Consider the following 17761-nt stretch of genomic DNA (forward strand, 5'->3'; position numbering starts at 1 on the left):
CACTCCTAATATGAAAGGCAAAAGACCTCCAGTACTGGCACTCTTTTGCCTGCAGCAGCTTCAGCGGTCCTGTGAAAGGACCACTGAAGTCATAGTTTGACGATTTTAGATATAAACTGCCGCGCACCAAGATAATGGCAATATGGATCTCACTGCAGGGAAACATCCCTGAAATACACAGACCCACACTGAATTAGAGATATTCGGGCGCTAACCCAAGCTCAGAATAAAGCTGCCCACATACGGAACAGCTGAATGTATCTCATTGTTAAACTAGATGGTAAAAGTAGAGGCAACCTGAGAATGTAACTGCCATACATTGATGAGACACTGTATTAAGCAAAATGTTAATACAAATATTTTCCCCTCCAAAAAAAAGAAGTCGTAATGAGGCCCTACTGGCGAAACCTTGACATGCAAGAATGGCTTATAGAATTTTAGCATGTGTCATCCTTTGGGAAACTGATTTACAGGATGAACTGGACATCTTCAACATGATCTTAGACATGACAGGAGTTAGATTTGGCAGGCTTTGATCAACAGCACACAAACACCACTGCTGGAATGGTCTATCATTCCTTTATGGATATGGATGTCTCTTTAGACTCCAGGTACCAAGAATTAAATGAATAATTTGTCATTTTTACCCACTGTAGGCCCGCACACAGTTGTCCTTTAATTCATATGTTGCTTTAACTACTGTTTTTTAATAAAAACTCCTTTTCTTCCTCTTGCTCTGATCACTATTGTCGAAAAACCCTCTCTGGGATTGTAGTTGCCTTTATCCATTTTGTGCATTCTTTGTATGATTACATTGAAAGCTCTTAAAAAATAATTGTTTCCTAAAAAGTTACACCAGGCCATTGTGAGTTGAACTGATAGACTACCCACCTTCATGGAAAATAACACTAACTAAATGATTCTGCCAGTTGCTTTTTAGGGGTGAGCGCAAAGCGCTCCGTCCCCTGTAGTAATCTCTCTTTAGGCTTCCAACCATGCCCATGTCACGTCAGTCACTTTCATTGGTTCGTTTGCTTACCCTTTAAAATCAGCTTGCTTTCATTTGTGAAAGGCATGCATACATCACGCCTTTTCCGGCGTTTAGCCCACCTACACAGCACCGGTAAACTACTGAAAACATACGAGGGTCGATGTTTTCAACATGGTTTTCGGACTACTTTATCTGTTTATTTCCTACGCAGCGTGATCGCACTGGGGTTTACATGGCACGATCGCACTCGATTTTTCCATTTTCAATTTCAGCACGATCGCGCTGCATTTTACGTAGTTCAATCGCGCTGCGTTTTTTTCTTTTAATTTGTGTGGCAAGAAAAGTCCGGTTAGGAGTTTACAACGCTAATAGCTCTAACTCGAGCAAATGCGAGACCCGTTGCATTGAAAATGCTTGTTCTGTTAGCATCCTGTGGGTTCAGTGCGTTTATAGATGACTGAAGTTTTATAATCTGTGTAGAAAATAAGTGTTGCATTAGGGAAAAATGATAGAAGCATCATGCATTTGTGTGTGAGTTTGCTCTACACTATTCGTTGAACTGAAGAAGATTCAGCATTTTAGATACAGTTATTGTTTTATTCATAAACGTTTAAGTAAGATGATTCATTTGTCACTAGACTATTTGTGAGATCTGATGGCTGTCAAACCAATGGGACGTTAATTTAGTGCTTCATTCAAAATGTTCTCTATTATTAGCACTATGCAATCGTTTGCACAAATCAATAGTGAGCATCTTTGTGCATGTTCTTACTATTCCTGTAGAGTTACTCACTAATAGTGGTATCATAGTGTCTTTAAGATCCTTCTGCAAACAGTTTTTCTTTATTTTGCAGCTATCGGCATGCTGAATAATGATGAAACATTCTGGAGTTAGTTTGGATGGAAAAACATCGAAAGCTGTTCCTTGCCACAGTATTGGAAAAACGTTTTAAGATTGTGATTACTGGCACTTTTCAATTGCATGATGCAATAAGTACATAAATAGTACTCTTAAGGCCCTGAAACCTAATGTATTGTACAATTTACGTGCCATTATAGTTGTCTAATAAATGCCACCCTGCTTGCTAACTGAAGGAAATAACTTGGCAGTTACTGGTAAAGGTGGAATTGAAACCCTCCTGATCACGAGTCAGTTTGATTTGTTATTAGCTCCATATCTATTAAATTGTTGGTAATTGTAGTATTGCTTTCTTATAATCACCTGATTCACACCTAAATATTTAATGTATGCGAGTGCGATAATATATATGCTATTTTACTGTTATCCCAATAGGAATGCATGAAACCTGTTATTGATATTTCTATCCCCTTTTGATTACATGCTTCATAAAACTGTTTACACTTTATGCAATTCATGTGCCCAACAGAAATAAAGAGCTCAGAAAACAATGTCGCAAAAGACTTGCATTTATTTTGAAGTAACAAAAATTCCTAGCAAGCCAAGCTAAAGCTACTATTGAAAAGAAATATAGAAAATGTGGATAAAATTTAGATGAGTTCTCTTTAAACATCACAGTCATAAAAATCCTGACATATTACTTTACACCATCTGACAAGTCACCATCTTTTACCTTCTTCTGAACTATTTTATCTTATTATGACATGTTGCATTTCCTAGAAAATTAACAAGAATTCACAAAGCCAATAGACCTGGAATTATATTGTGCTAATACAGGCAAACCTAGACAAATTGGTGTAACATAGGCCTCCACAGCCCCTGTGGTGCCCCCAAGCTCCCAGGGGGGCCCTCTAAGCACAGTACCCTGGCCTGTTAGCTCCTGATTGAGTCCAGAGAAGGCTTCCCCCATGTACCTTGCATGAGGGCCCACACAAGGTTTGTAACACTACTGCTTAGACATGCACAAATATGCACACATATATAGGAGGCACAGAAAGGCATAGTTTGCACAGAGAGATAGCACAAATGGGCTTGCCAGTGTTTAGCTCATTAAAGTCTGACCGGGTGTCTTTCTCAGTGTTTGTTGTCAATTTGTATGAGGTCTTTAGACTTTCCCATTGCCATCACTGGTCTATCATGGAGAGGATGTGTTTATGACAGGTTTTTAAAAAAGAATGGGGAAGTGATTTGATCTACTTAATTTGAGAGGATTGGAGGTTTGTATGTGATGTTTCTTTAGGTCCAACAAAGGACCTTAATTGTTGGTAAGGTATGTTGAATTGTTGCCCAAAAGGAGGCCCAGGAGGAGGGATGTGTGGGAGGCTTTGTCTTTTTCCCGGTGGAGGTTAAAATCTACCAGAAAAATCTAATCACAGGAGAAGGTGAGCTGATCAGAGCTATAATCAAACAAATCATGAATACAATTATTTTTGTTGTGGTATAAAATGTTCAGCCTAGGTGGTTTAGCATGGTATTTACAGTCCCCCACAGTAAGGCATTGAAACAAGGAGCAATTTATTGAATTCATCAGTTTCCATTTAAGGGACTCTTTGTGGATAAAGATCAACCCACCTCACTAATTTTTACCATTCTATCAAGGCAGAGAATACTGAAATCTTAGTGTTACAATAGCGGTGTGGTGGAGTAGCAGACCAAGGTTTGTGTGAGGGCAAATAGGAAAGCTGCATTACAGAATGTGTGCACAGTTCTAGAGGGCAGATTTGATGTGATGTTTATGAGCTGGGTCTTTGAGTTGAGAGGAAATAATTTTCCTGAGGTTACTTGACTAGATTGATATTTGATTGTTTTTAAGAGGCTTAGCTCTGGCGATTAGGGAATAGGATGTTATATGGGATCTAGTGATCACAGGGTACAGGGACATGCGATGTGCCTTTGAGGTAATGTGTGTTGCTCTGAAGCATAGATGTCAGTTTGCACATTCAGTTTTGGGGAAGTAGATGTACTGAGTGAATTGTTATGGGGAGGGATATCGAAGAGAAGTCCTGGGGAGGAGAGAGTTTGTGGAAGAGAAATAGAGAGAGTTATTTGTGGACATTATGACATTGGCGGTAAAAACCACCTACCTCCATGGTGACGGCCACCAACAGACTGCCACGGCGGCTACCATCTGTCTGCCATATCATGAGCACTGCCTGACTTCCACCACAATAAGGGCGGAAATCTGGCAGTGCTCATGCTGGCGGATGGTGGTAAGCTGGTGCTGCTAACACCAACACTGCCCGCCAGTAGAACGCAGCCAGCTGTATTATGACCAGTGATACGGCCTGGCGGTGTTCTGCTCGTGGGGCGCTGATGGTGGTAGCAGTACTCCTTCCCTGGCGGACAACCTCCTCGCTGGACAAGGTAAGTTGGGCGTCCAACAGGGAAGGGGGTGGGAGGGTGGGGTTGTTGTGAGTGTGTGCATGAATGTGTGAGTGTGTGTGTGAATGCGTCTATGTGTGTTGTGTTGCTCGCGTGGTTGTTTGCATGTGAGTGAATGCATGTAAGAATGGTGAAGTGAGTGCGTGTCTGCATGTCAGTGTGACTGTGTGTAAGAATGTGTGTGAGTATGTCTGGAAGTATGCATGTGTGAATGCGTGTATGCAGTGTGTGTATGAATGCGTATATGCAGTGTGTGTATGAATACATGTATGGCAGTGTGTTTATGACTGCGTATATGGCAGTGTTAGTGAATGGGTGTACGTGTGGTATGTGTGTGGGTGTCTGTGTGACTGTATGCCGGGAGGGGGGTGAGGGGCGACGTGACTAGTGGGGGTGGGGGGTGATGTGTGCGTTTGTGGCTGTGGGGGGTGGGGTCTTTTGTGTGGTGTGCACAAGTCTGCAGGTGTGTGCGTGTATGGGGATGGGGGTGTTTGTGTATCAGGGTGGGGGTGTTTGTTTATCAGAGGTGGTGGTGGTGAGGGAGTAGATTAGAGGGGGTGGGGCTGTTAGTTTGTGTATCGGAGTTGGGGGCAGTGTGTGTAGGAGGGTGGGGGTGTTTGGATGGATGGGGTGTGGGGGGTGACAGGTGAGTGTTAGGGGGTGGGGGAGCTGCATACCAGTGACAGGGAAGGAATTCCCTGTCACCGGTAGGGCCTACCGCCATGGTTTTCGTGGCGTTGCTAACACCACAGGAACCATGACGGTAGGCTGGCTCACATTGTCATGGGCAGTACTATATCGCCGCCAGGCTGGAGATAGACATCACCGGCCTAGTGGCTCATACTGCCATGGCGGTATGAGTGGAGAAGTGGCAGGTTGGCTGCAGCCAAACCCGCCAATCTCATAAAATGGCAGTATGTACCGCCAGCCTGTTGGCGATACTACCGCCATCTTAACCCTAACCGCCAGGGTCATAATGATGGCCTACATGTCATTCAAGCATCATGATCTTTGATTTGATGCGGAAATCATTGCTTCATTCACTGCAGATGGAGGCCACATAGTTGTGGACCATATTCCTCATATGTTTTTGTGATCAGTCTAAATACTATGCCAGTGCATGCAATTTAAATGATATACACATCGGATATCCACCTTTGATTTACTGATGGAAATATTAGTCACTATGTGGGCATTTATGTTAGCCAGCACAATTACATTTTTCCAAGTTATCCAGGCAATGCAGTATTGCACACCACATGATGCTGCTATTTCTCTTTGTTATTTAGTGTTCCAGTTGTTACAAAAATTAGATGTTATTATGTTTTGCCTGACTGTTATGTGTAGAAGGCTCATCTTGGTTATATCTGAAAACTTGAGTTTTTTTAACTTAATTCAGATAGGTGTGTTTTAAAGGCCCCAGAATTGTTTGCCTATTAATGATTGTTGTGTTGTAAAGGATCCTTGGTTATATTTTCTTAACATCTAATTGTTGTATTTTAACGCTGATTACTGTTTATGATAGGGCAGGAGGAAGTCTGCAGTGTTTTTGTCCCACCACCTATATAAGGTGGGCAGAAAGGGGACTGAGCAGAAATGCTTTCATGCCATAGAAACAGGCGCTATGGCATGCACAAACAGCCAGATGACATTTAGAGATGGCCTTTTGATAACTCATTTAAATGTTCATTCACTTAGACATGTATCTTGTAGAAATTCAGTCATGTAGATGTAGCCACATGCACATGTAGTAGGTAGATCTACAAATATATTACTTATTATATATTACCTATTATATTTTACCTATCTTTGTTTGTTTTGTATCTGCCTGAGTTGAAGTCTCTGATTTGGAAAGCTTTATAAAACTGTGTCTTCTGAGTCCTGCCTATGGGTCAGATACACATATCACTCTTTGGGGGTTTTCAGTTCAACCTAGCTACATTTAGCTCAGATAGAGGGCTAGGGGTGCTGACACACCTAGTGGGTACAAGTTCAACTTCATGAAGGAATGGAATTACAGGATTTCAACAAGTACCAGCTACAGCAACCTTGATAAGTACCACGTTTGCCTCAAGGCTGCTGTGGAACATGAGGAACTCATACACTGTGCTTTAAAGGTGCCACCTTTGGCAAATCATGTGAGAGTCCTGTGGGCTCATGGACATGTAGTTCTTTTCTTTATTCAGATTTCATAAAACATGAAATATGTCCTTCTGATACATGAGGCTTCAGTCCAGACACTGCCCACATCCTAAGCACCCTTCCATCCTCCTCTACTCACTCGCCTCAGAGTAGAACACCACCAGGACCAATACACAGTGGTAAGCTTAGCATGGGCTGCATCATGAATTCTTACTCCAAAGTCTCCTTTATTTTGAGAGTGCCGAACCAAGCTAAAATTGTATTAATGTCAGACATCATCTACATCAAGTGTTTCCTTATCTGTCCTGCCATAGTAGCAACTGTGGGGTGGGAATTGTGAAATACATTGTTAAGACTATCTACAACATTCTTGCCAAAATAGAAATTACATTCAATTATAATTTTATAATGTTCCCAGTCTCATACCAAGAAAGTGCCCAATGTGGATCCTTATAATAACACAATAAGTGTAGAAGAGAGAAGGAATCACAACCACAACTGGCATCCATATCTTAGCACTGGTATAATGTTTATCATTTTATCAATTGGTTTAAGAACTTACACCAGTTTTTATAATCTGTGGTCTTCAATGCCTCAATATCCTTTATAGCTTGATGTGGTGAACATTAACATTTGTCCAAGTTAGTTTCTAGATGGTTGATCTTGGCATAATCAGCAATGATGCTGTGTACCCTCCGTACGCTTACAGCATATGATCTAGTTACATGTGTTCATCTGCATAAAACAGCATATGATGTTGGTGGGGCCTTACCATTATGGACTAGTAGTAATGCAAGTCACTGCTAAGAGAAACAAATGCTAAATAAGTGTGGTTCTAAAAGACATTTGTCTGACACCAGAATAACAGCACACATATGTGTCATGATGCCTGCTCCTTGGAATGTGTTTCTATTAACAGGAAACCCATTCCAAGATTGTGAGACATGCATGTGCATGTATTTAGATGCATTCATGTGCATATTGATGCTGAAAACCACTGCCAAAGCCAATTGCTCAGCCATTTACAGCCAAGACCTATTGGCTTTGCCAGTGCTTGTTGGATTTTATTCAGTGCAACAGTCTTTTTTGTTAACACTTCAAAAGGATTTAAGTATGAGCCTGAGCTTTAGATCCCCACCTAACAGATTTTTTTATGTTTCCACATTAGCATGGCCTGGCCCTGAAATGCCAGTTGCATGTCTCCTGACATCCCTTCACATTTTCAACCCTGTTCTCCTTTCTTATGCTCTACCCTGCTGTCCTTGTTTTTGTGGCTCATTGCCATATTGGCTTCTGCTTTATCCCAACCTCTAATTCAGGGCTTCTGTGTAGTTTTGTCTCTGCCTGATCTTGGCCTAGGTAAACCCCGAGACATACTTGCCAGGCAACATTTCTCTTCAATGCTAAATCCGTTAACAACCACTATGATGCACTTACATTCTGCTCATTTTGTATGCTGAGCACCAATAAACCAGCCTGCATGATAATGTTTATCAAATGGTCACACAGGGTCATTGCATAACTTTTTGATATCTTGACAACATGGTTCCCGACTATTTCCACCATTATTGCCACCACCATTACTTTATTGCTATCACTACATTACCATCTACACCACTACCACCAACATTCTACCATTACCATCTACACAACTACCACCAACATTATCACCAATCCACCATTACCAGTGTCAGTACTGTATTGCACCCACCATTGCTATTATCAATAATACAACATTACCAACATCTCCATTACCATTACTACCAACATTGCCAACACTACTTATAGTACCACCATGAATATTATCACCACTACCATTACCACTAATTTCATTATCACTGTTACAATCACAGTCATGACTTCTGCTATTACTGCTAACACCATTAACAACATCATCGTTATGAGCACTACTATATCCATTACACCTGTTGTCACCACCAATACCATTACCACCAGCAACATTATCACGAACACCAGTATCATTACAACCACCACTAACACCACCAGTACCACCACCCTTACCACATTCACTATTATCATAACCACCACCACTCTCCTATCACCCTACCACCATCACTGTCATTCAAACCATCATCATTACCACTACTACAACATTCTTGTGTGTTTGTGTAGGTATGGGCATTGCATGTTAGGCAATGATCTGAGCATGTGTTTTAGACATTCTGGGGGTTATTCTAACTTTGGAGGAGTGTTAATCCGTCCCAAAAGTGACGGTAAAGTGACGGATATACCACCAGCCGTATTACGAGTTCCATAGGATATAATGGACTTGTAATACGGCTGGTGGTAAATCCGTCACTTTTCCGTCACTTTTGGGATGGATTAACACCTCCTCCAAAGTTAGAATAACCCCCTCTGTGTTGGGTTGCCAGTAATAAAACAAGCATTGGCAAGATTGATAGATTCCAGCACTCTCCTCTTTTGAATTTGGAGACCAGGACTTAACACAGTGTTTAATTTGCAGTGCCGGGGTTCTCGTCAGGAGACCACTGCAGCTTGCATCACCTACTGTCCCTGACAGCATTGTCAGTGACCGTACTAACACATTTATTATCACACTCTAACCAGTGTGACACTTCAGACTATTCAGACTATTCCAGACCCCATAAAGCTGTACGAATGACTTTGGGTGTAGGAACTAGTCATTATTAATGTATAATGAATTAATAAACAGCTTTTGTTGTGCTCATTTCTGAATTAGAAAAACAACGCCTCCATGTGGCAGACTGTCATAAGTACCGGTGTTGCAACTGAATGCAGGTGCCGGGCACTTGAAACCATTGACCCAAATTAATTGCTGACATAACAGAAGAGTGAAACACCACACAAGAGATTGAGGTGGATGGGGGCTTTGAGGTGGAAAGAGCTTTAAAGATTAAAAGGAGTACCTGGACTGACAAAGGAAGGAGTTGAATATGTGACAAGCTTGACACAAGCAAGAGAACTATCAATGATGACAATTTCTGTGCTGTAAAGGAATATTGGAAAGCTTTTTACCTGATTATGTTGTGAATACTTCTTATGTTTTATATACCATTAGAAAGTCCACCATCACCATGGATCTCGCCTTTTGGCTTTGCCACCAGAATAGAATAGAATAGTAGAATCTTTCTGTTTTACTTCACTCTTTTTCACCTCGGTAACTTATTTTGATTGTAAACTGTACTGAATGTGTCTGCCCATGTCTGTATCTTCTTGCATACCTGTGTCTGTTTGTCTTTGCCTCTATTTGCTTAGGCTTTTCTGCCTCTAAACCTACGAGAGCACATGTCTGTGTCTTCTTCCCCATGTCTGAGTATCCCTGTTACAGAATATCCTCCTGTCCTGTGAGCTTTTGCCAATTTTGATATTTCCTGTATTAATCACCTTTTCTGTAAATTCAAACATACCTTGACTTTCAAGATTAAGAATCAACTTTTAACTTTACCTTTTTCACTTTTATGCATTCAAATTATAAAATTAATCTTTAAATGTGTTTTAACTTGGAAATAATCTTTGTAACACAAATTCTCTTAAAAATAACATTTGACATGGAAGGCCACGTTTACAGGGCATTTGAAGGGTCTCAGGTATTTACTGTACCTGGCAAATGCCATTATCTCACATATCAGAATTTACTGGGGGCACTCGCAATCAGGGGCCTAAAATGACTTTTCCATTTTTCATTCAGACAGAAATATTCGTTTTTTTGCCTTCCTTTAGGTAGAACTGTTGAAAATAATGAGGCGCCTCTTCAGAGTGGCCCATTTCAAGGTGAAAACAAGTGAAATATATGTGTCTATGTCTTACTGCCCGTTTGTCAGTGTCTGTTAGAAGTGGGGTCTTCAGTTGGCAGTCAGGTTACCCCCAGTCAAATAAGTCACACACAATGCAAATTATCCTGTGCCCACCTTCTGGTAGCTTGGCACTGAGCAGTCAGGCTTAACTTAGAAGGCAATGTGTAAAGTATGTGTGCAATAAATCACGCAATAACACACTATAACACCACATAAATACACCATACAGTGTTTAGAAAAATATATAATATTTATCTGGTTAAATGCAGGTCAAAACAATTAAGATTTGATAAGTACACTATGAATTATCACCGTAGGAAATGATAGAAGAAGTCTTTAAAAAGCAACAAATGTCTCTTGCAAGTACCTGGTTTGCGTTCAAATTCTCCGCAAGGGGCCACAGAGGAGGAGATGCGTGGAAAACGGGGAGGTGTGGGTCGATTTTTCCGGTGCACACAGACAATGCGTTGTTGAGCTTTCACGCAGGAAAGGCTTTGTGTCGATTTCTGGCACCCTGACGAGGATCTTCTTCGGGTTGCGGGGTTTTGGCACGCCCCAGGGATGATGCGTTGAAATCCTGGGCATGCAGGACGAAGTCACAGGAGCTGTGCCGATCCCGTGGGCGATGCATGGAAATTTCTGCCGCACGGCTGGCGCTTATGTCGATTCCTCTCAGGAAGTTGGGCTGCGTCGCTCTGGCTCGGCCTTACATCTATTCCGTGTGCCATGCGTCAAAGTTCCTTTCGCAATGCTGGTGCTGATTTGATCTTCACTTTGGGGAGCCGGGCTGCGTCGTTCTGGTTCGGCATGCAGTGATTCTCTCACCACGATGTAGGCTGTGCATCGTTTCTTGGAGGCTGTGTGTCGAATTTTCACTGCACAAGGAGTAGTTTTGCAGGATGAAGTCTTTTTTGTCCTGAGACTTCAAGGAACAGGAGGCAAGCTCTATCCAAGCCCTTGGAGAGCACTTCTCAGCAGAGCAAGAGGGCAGCAAGACAGCAGGGCAACATCAGGGCAGCAGTCCTTTGGCAGGTTGTAGATTCTGGTTCAGGGGTTCTTCTCCAGTGGTATCTTGTTCAGAAGTGTCTGAGTTGGTAGGGTCAGAGACCCTACTTAAATACTCAAATGTGCCTTTGAAGTGGGGGAGACTTCAAAGAGTGGCTTAGAAGTGCACAAGGTCCCCTTTCAGTTCCATCCTGTCAGCCAGAGTTCCAGTAGGGGGTGTGGCAGTCCTTTGTGTGAGGGCAGGCTACTGACCTTTGACATGCAAGTGTCAGGCCCTCCACCCTCCCAGCCCAGGAAGACCCATTCAATATGCAGATGTGTGCAAGTGTGACTGAGCATCCTGTGTCTGGGGTTGTCTGAGTGAACGCAAGGGGGAGCTTTCAACTAAACCTAGCCAGACGTGGATTGGAAGGCACAGAAGGATTTAAGTGTAGAGAAATGTTCACTTTCTAAAAGTGGCATTTCTAAAGTAGTAGTATTAAATACAACTTCACCAGTCACTAGGGCCTACATTAGGGGTAACTTATATGTAGAAAATGGGGAGTTTAAAGCTTGACAAGTACTTATCAATGCCAAGTCGAAGTGGGAGTGGAACTGCACACACAGGCCTTGCAATGGCAGGCTGAGGCGTGGTTAAGAGGCTACTTATGTGGGTGGCACAATCAGTGCTGCAGGCCCACTAGTAGCATTTAATCTACAGGTCCTGGGCACATGTAGTGCACTTTACTGGGGTCTTACAAGTAGATTAAATAAGCCAATTGGGTATAAAGCAATGCCAACATGTTTTAAGGGAGAGAGCACATGCACTTTAGCACTGGTTAGCGGTAGTAAAGTGCGCAGAGTCCTAAAACCAGCAACAACGATGTCCAGAAAGTGGAGGGAGTCAGCAAAAAGTTAGGGGTGACCACCCTAAGGCTGTCAGTTCTAACATGTGTCCCCCCCAGCTGAAAGTGGGGGGAGCTACCCAACCTCCTGGGAGCTCTCATCGCGAAGGCAAAAGTACCTGGCGAGACCATCAGCGTTGGTGTAGTTCATCCCTGGGCGATGCTCCACCGTAAAGTCCATCACCTGTAGGGAAATGGACCACCTCAAGAGCTTCGGATTCTCGCCCCTCATCTGCATGAGCCATCTGAGGGGCCTGTGGTATGTCTGAACCCGGAAGTGAGTCCCAAACAGGTATGGTCTCAGCTTCTTCAGTGCCTAGACCGCAGCAAATGCTTCTCTCTCAATAGCATTCCACCTCTGTTCCCGTGGTAATAGTCTTCTGCTAATAAAGACTACCGGTTGGTCTAGGCCCTCCCCATTTAGCTGTGCTGGACCTGCCCCAATGCCATGCTCTGAAGCGCCTGTCTGCACAATAAATGCCTGGGAGTAGTCAGGTGCCTTGAGCACGGGGCCATGCACATGGCTTCCTTCAGGGAGTCAAAGGCTTTCTCACAAGCCTCTGTCCAATTTACCAACCTAGGTTGCTTTTTGGATGTGAGTTCTGTCAAGGTGACACAATGGTTCCATAGCCCTTGACAAATCTACGGTAATAACCAATGAGGCCCAAGAAGGCCCTCACCTCGGTTTGGGTTCTAGGTGGTTGCCAGGCCTTGATAGTTTCAATCTTGGCCTGGAGGGGATGCACCTTGCCACCATCTACTAGATGTCCCAACTACGCCACGGAATTCTGACCAATCTGGCACTTACTGGCCTTCATGGTCAGGCCTGCCTGTTGCAGGGCCTGAGGCACCTCCTTGAGGTGGAGCAAGTGTTTCTCCCAGCTGGAACTATAGACGGCAATGTTGTCTAGGTAGGCTGCACAGAAGGCATCCTTGCCAGCTAGGACCCTGTTAACCAACTACTGGAAGGTAGCGGGGCATTCTTCAACCCAAAGTGATTCACCCCGAATTGGTAATGGCCCTCAGGCGTGAAAAACTCAGATCTCTCTTCAGCCCCCTTGGTCAGGGTGATCTGCCAGTGCCTTTATGTGAGATCAAAAGTACTCAGGAACTTGGCAGCGCCAAGCCCGTCTACGAGCTCATCAGTTCAGGGGATGGGGTGAGCGTCAGTCCGTGTGACTGAATTGAGACTCCGGTAGTCCAGGCAGAACCCGAGTTCTGGCTTGGCACAGGGTGCAGCAGCCTTGGGAACCAGCACCATAGGGCTGGCCCAGGGACTACTGGACTTCTCAATAACCCCTAGGGCCAGCATCTTGGCTACTTTCTCCTTGATGCTGGCCTTCACCTTATCTGACAACCTGTACATTTTGTTCTTTACAGGGTGACTGTCTCCTGTGTCAATGTCGTGGACACACAAGTGAGTGAGCCCAGGAGTGAGTGAAAACAGGGACGAGAACTGCTCCAGTAGTTCATAGCACTCTCCTCTTTGTTCTAGAGTCAGGGAGTCAGACAGATCAACACCCTCCACTGACCCATCACCTTCTTTGACAGAGAGGAGGTTGGGGAGAGGCTCACTCTCCTCTTCCATGCCCTCATCTGTCACAAGGAGCAAAATGATATCCAACCTCTCAAAATGAGGCTTCAGTCGGTTGTGGTGGAGAACCCTCACGGGGTTTCTATGGGTCTTGAGGTCCACTAGGTAAGTGGCCTCCCCCTTACGCTCCTTCACTTCAAATGGGCCAGTCCAGCAGTCCTGGAGAGCTCTAGGCTCTACTGGCTCCATCACCCCTACTTTGTCTCCAGGTGAGAATTCTACCAGAGTGGCATTCTGGTCATACCACTCCTTCATCGCCTCGACTGGGGAGGGCCAGCATGTAACTGACCACATCCTGGGAAAGTTTCTTGGGAGCTTTTACCCATCTCTCCTTGACTATGCTTAATGGTCCCCTGACATGGTAACCATAGAGAAGTTCAAAGGGGCTGAACCCCACCCCTTTCTGGGGCACCTCTTGATAAGCAAAGAGAAGGTATGGCAAGAGAACGTCCCACTTATGCCTCATGGCCTCAGGTAAGCCAGTAATCATGCCTTTTAGGGTCTTGTTGAATCTCTCAAGGAGCCCAGTGGTTTGAGAATGGTAAGGGGTGGTAAACCGGTAGGTTACCCCACACTCATCCCACATGGATTTCATGTACGCTGATATGAAGTTTGTACCTCTGTCAGATACAACCTCCTTTGGGTACCCCGCACGGGTAAATAGCCCCATCAGATCTCTGGTCACCACTGGTGCAGTCACTGTCCTTAGAGGGATTGCCTCTGGATAGCGGGTGGCATGGTCCACCAAAACCAGGATAAACTTGTTGCCTAGGGAGGTTTTGGGGTCCAAGGGACCAATGACATTGATGCCCACCCTTTCAAAGGGGGTGCCAATGATGGGGAGTGGGATCGGGGGGGCTTAAGCCTTTTCCCTGTCTTCCCACTAGCCTGGCAGGTAGGGCAGGCCCTAAAGAAATTATCTGAGGCTACCCGCATTCTAGGCCACTGGAAGTAAGTGACAAGCCTGGTGACGGTCTTGTCTTGCCCCAAATGTCCTGCCAGGGGGATGTTGTGAGCCAGGCCCAGTAGGAAGTCCTGGTAACACTGGGGGACCACCAGCACACGTACTGCCCCAGCGTCCGGTACCTTAGGCTCTCTGTAGAGGAGATCATTCTCCCAATATATGTGGTGTTTGCCAGAGGCTTCTCCTGCTGCTTGGGCTGTGGCCTGTTGCCTCAGACCCTCAGGAGTGGGGCACTCCTTCTGCGCTTTGCAGAATTCCTCCCTGGTTGGCCCACCCTTCACTTGCCAGCCAGCAGGCTCAGGCAGGTTACCCAGGTCAGCAATATTCTCCCCACTTGGCTCAGGGGCCTCCTCCTCTGGGACCATGGTGGGAACATCTGGGGCCGGTTTCCAGCGCCCCTTGCCTTTCATCTGGGTAGCTGTCTGGGCCACTGATCCAGGCTCCAGATGCCCTTGACTCCCTTCCCGGACAGCCATGGACCTTGTGGTCATGCAGACCCACTCAGGCAAACCTAACATCTCCAGTTGGGATCTGAGCTCTACCTCCTTCCAGGCAGTATGCTCAAGATCACTGCCTAACAGACAATCTACAGGCATGGCAGGAATCACAGCTACTTTTAAAGTACCAGAGACCTCCCCCACTCAAAGGGAACCAGAGCCACCAGTAGGTGGCTCTCGTGACTGTCAGCGACTATGACCTGGTATAATGTATTAGAGATAACTTGCTCTGCTGACACTAGCTGACCCCTGATGGTAGTCACACTGGCTCCTGTGTCACGCAGAGCCTCCACCCTCTGCCCATCAATGGTAACCCTCTGCCTATACTTGGAAGTATTGGCAGGCATGTGGGCTTTTGACACCATTTCCTTAACTCCCAGGGATACTAGTGACACCTCTATCTTCTCCCCGAGCGCTACACTAGCCAGCCCAGGTGCCTGCCCTCCAATGGGGGACGTACCCTCTTGGGACACTGGGAGTCGCCCTTTGAGTCTCCATGCTTGAAGCACTCTAAGCATTTGGAGACAAATCTCCCTTGCTTTTTATCAAAATATCCTGGCCTCTTCTCAGACTCAGGTTGGGACTGGGTACCAACACCCTCCTGGGAATTGTTTGGGGACCTTTTGAGAACTCCTTATGTTTATGTTTTTCTCCCCCCTCTTTCTCCTGTTGGGAACCCTGACCACCTTTGTGGGTGTCCCCCCAGGTATCTTTTTGGACACTCTGGTGCTAACCCAGAGGTCCGCCTCCTTAGCAAGCTTTCTAGGATCAGTCAGCTTACTGTCACCTAGGCGCTGGTGCAACTCTGTAAAGCAAACACTGGACATATGCTCTTTCAGGATCAAATTATATAACCACAAATAGTCATCTACTTTACTGCCCCGCACCCATCCATTCAGTGCCTTACTAGAGAAATCAAAAAAGTCTACCCATTTCTGTGTGGAGAGTTTGGTGCTGTCCCTGAACCTCTGATGGTACTTCTCAGGTGTCAGCCCAAACTTGGCAAGCAAAGCAGCTTTCATGGGTGTGCACCTGTTTTGAGCCTTAGGATCCAATACAAGGAGTGTGTCCCTCCCCACTACTGGTACATACCACCGAAAGGCTGCCCTCCATTCCTCCTCAAGACCCCATGAGCCCTTAGTGCTACTTCATAAGCAGCCAACCACTTGTCAATGTCATCTCCCACCACATAACTTGGCACTACATTTTTGGACTCAGACTGTCTCGCCTTAATATCCAGCTCCTTGAGACTCAGGTCATGAGCCAACAAAAGTTTATTTTCAGCCAAGGCTCTCTTAGCCTCAATTTGCTTGGCTGCTCTCTCAGCTTCAGCCTGTTTGGCTTCTCTCTCTGCTCTCCTCTCCTCCTGTTGAGCTTCAATTGTTAACCTTGCCATTTGTAGTTGGAATTCCCTTTCTTCCCTTCTTTCCTCTGCAGTCAGGCCATGGCTAGAGACACTGCTCCCTGGTTTACTAGGGGGCACAATACCAGGGGTAACATCCCACACTACTGCAAGAAATCTTCTGAGTGGCCATCCTCTTGCTCCTCCTCCTCAACATCCTCCTTAGAATCGGCTTCTGCCCAGGCCCTCAGCACCTTTTGGTATTCCTCCTTCTTGGAGGCACCCTGGGTGGGTACTCCCAACCCCTTGTAGAACCCCTTCAGCTGTTTGACAGTGTATGTCTCCAGCTCGGCTAGGTCAACATCTTCAGCTCCTGCTTGAGACGCAGCCAGAGACATGTTGAATGAGGATTTAGTTAAAATCAGGTAGAGAATAAAATTGCAGAAAAAGATAAAAATTGGGTTGACCTTCAACTGTGGGTAGGTAGTATACACTTAGCTATTGTATGTCACTGCACAAATACAAGTCCTATCCTCACCACGGATCACCAATGTTAGAAACTGGGTATTTGGTTGGGAGTCAGGTTACCCCTGGTCCAAGAAAGGACCCTCACTCTAGTCAGGGTAAGTCACACACAATCCAAATTATCCGGTGCCCACCCTCTGGTAGCTTGGCACTGAGCAGTCAGGCTTAACTTAGAAGGCAATGTGTAAAGTATTTGTGCAATAAATCATGCAATAACACAGTATAACACCACATAAATACACCATACAGTGTTTAGAAAAATATATAATATTTATCTGGTTAAATACAGGTCAAAACGATTAAGATTTAATAAGTACACTTTGAATTATCACTGTAGGAAATGTTAAAAGAAGTCTTTAGTCTTTAAAAAGCAACAAATGTCTCTTGCAAGCACAAAGTACCTGGTTTGCCTTCAAATTCTCCAAAAGGGGCCACAGAGGAGGATTTTTGTGGAAACCGGGGAGGTGTGCGTCGATTTTTGTGACGCACACAGACGATGTGCCATTGAGTTTTCACGCAGTGAAGGCTTTGCGCTGATTTCCAGCGCGCTGACCTGGATCCTCTTTGGGTTGCGGGGTTTTTGGACACCCCGGGGATGATGCGTTGAAATCCTGGGCGTGCAGGATGAAGCCACAGGAGCCTCGTCGATACGGTGGGCGATGTGTGGAAATTTCGGCCGCACGACTGGTGCTTGCGTCGATTCCTCTCTGGAAGTTGGG

The 17761-nt window shown here is 45.0% G+C and overlaps 1 protein-coding gene across 1 annotated transcript in view; it reads left to right on the forward strand.

Annotated features, from left to right (window-relative positions):
* Window positions 1-2401, forward strand: part of C7H17orf67 (chromosome 7 C17orf67 homolog) — a 170831-nt gene extending 168430 nt beyond the window's left edge. Inside the window, exon 4 of the mRNA XM_069202024.1 lies at window positions 1846-2401. The gene's annotated coding sequence lies outside the window, so the exon portion shown is untranslated. The remainder of the gene's footprint in view (window positions 1-1845) is intronic.
* The last annotated feature ends 15360 nt before the right edge of the window (window positions 2402-17761 follow it).

The sequence above is a fragment of the Pleurodeles waltl genome, chromosome 7 (genome assembly GCF_031143425.1).
Source record: "Pleurodeles waltl isolate 20211129_DDA chromosome 7, aPleWal1.hap1.20221129, whole genome shotgun sequence".
Taxonomy (NCBI): domain Eukaryota; kingdom Metazoa; phylum Chordata; class Amphibia; order Caudata; family Salamandridae; genus Pleurodeles; species Pleurodeles waltl.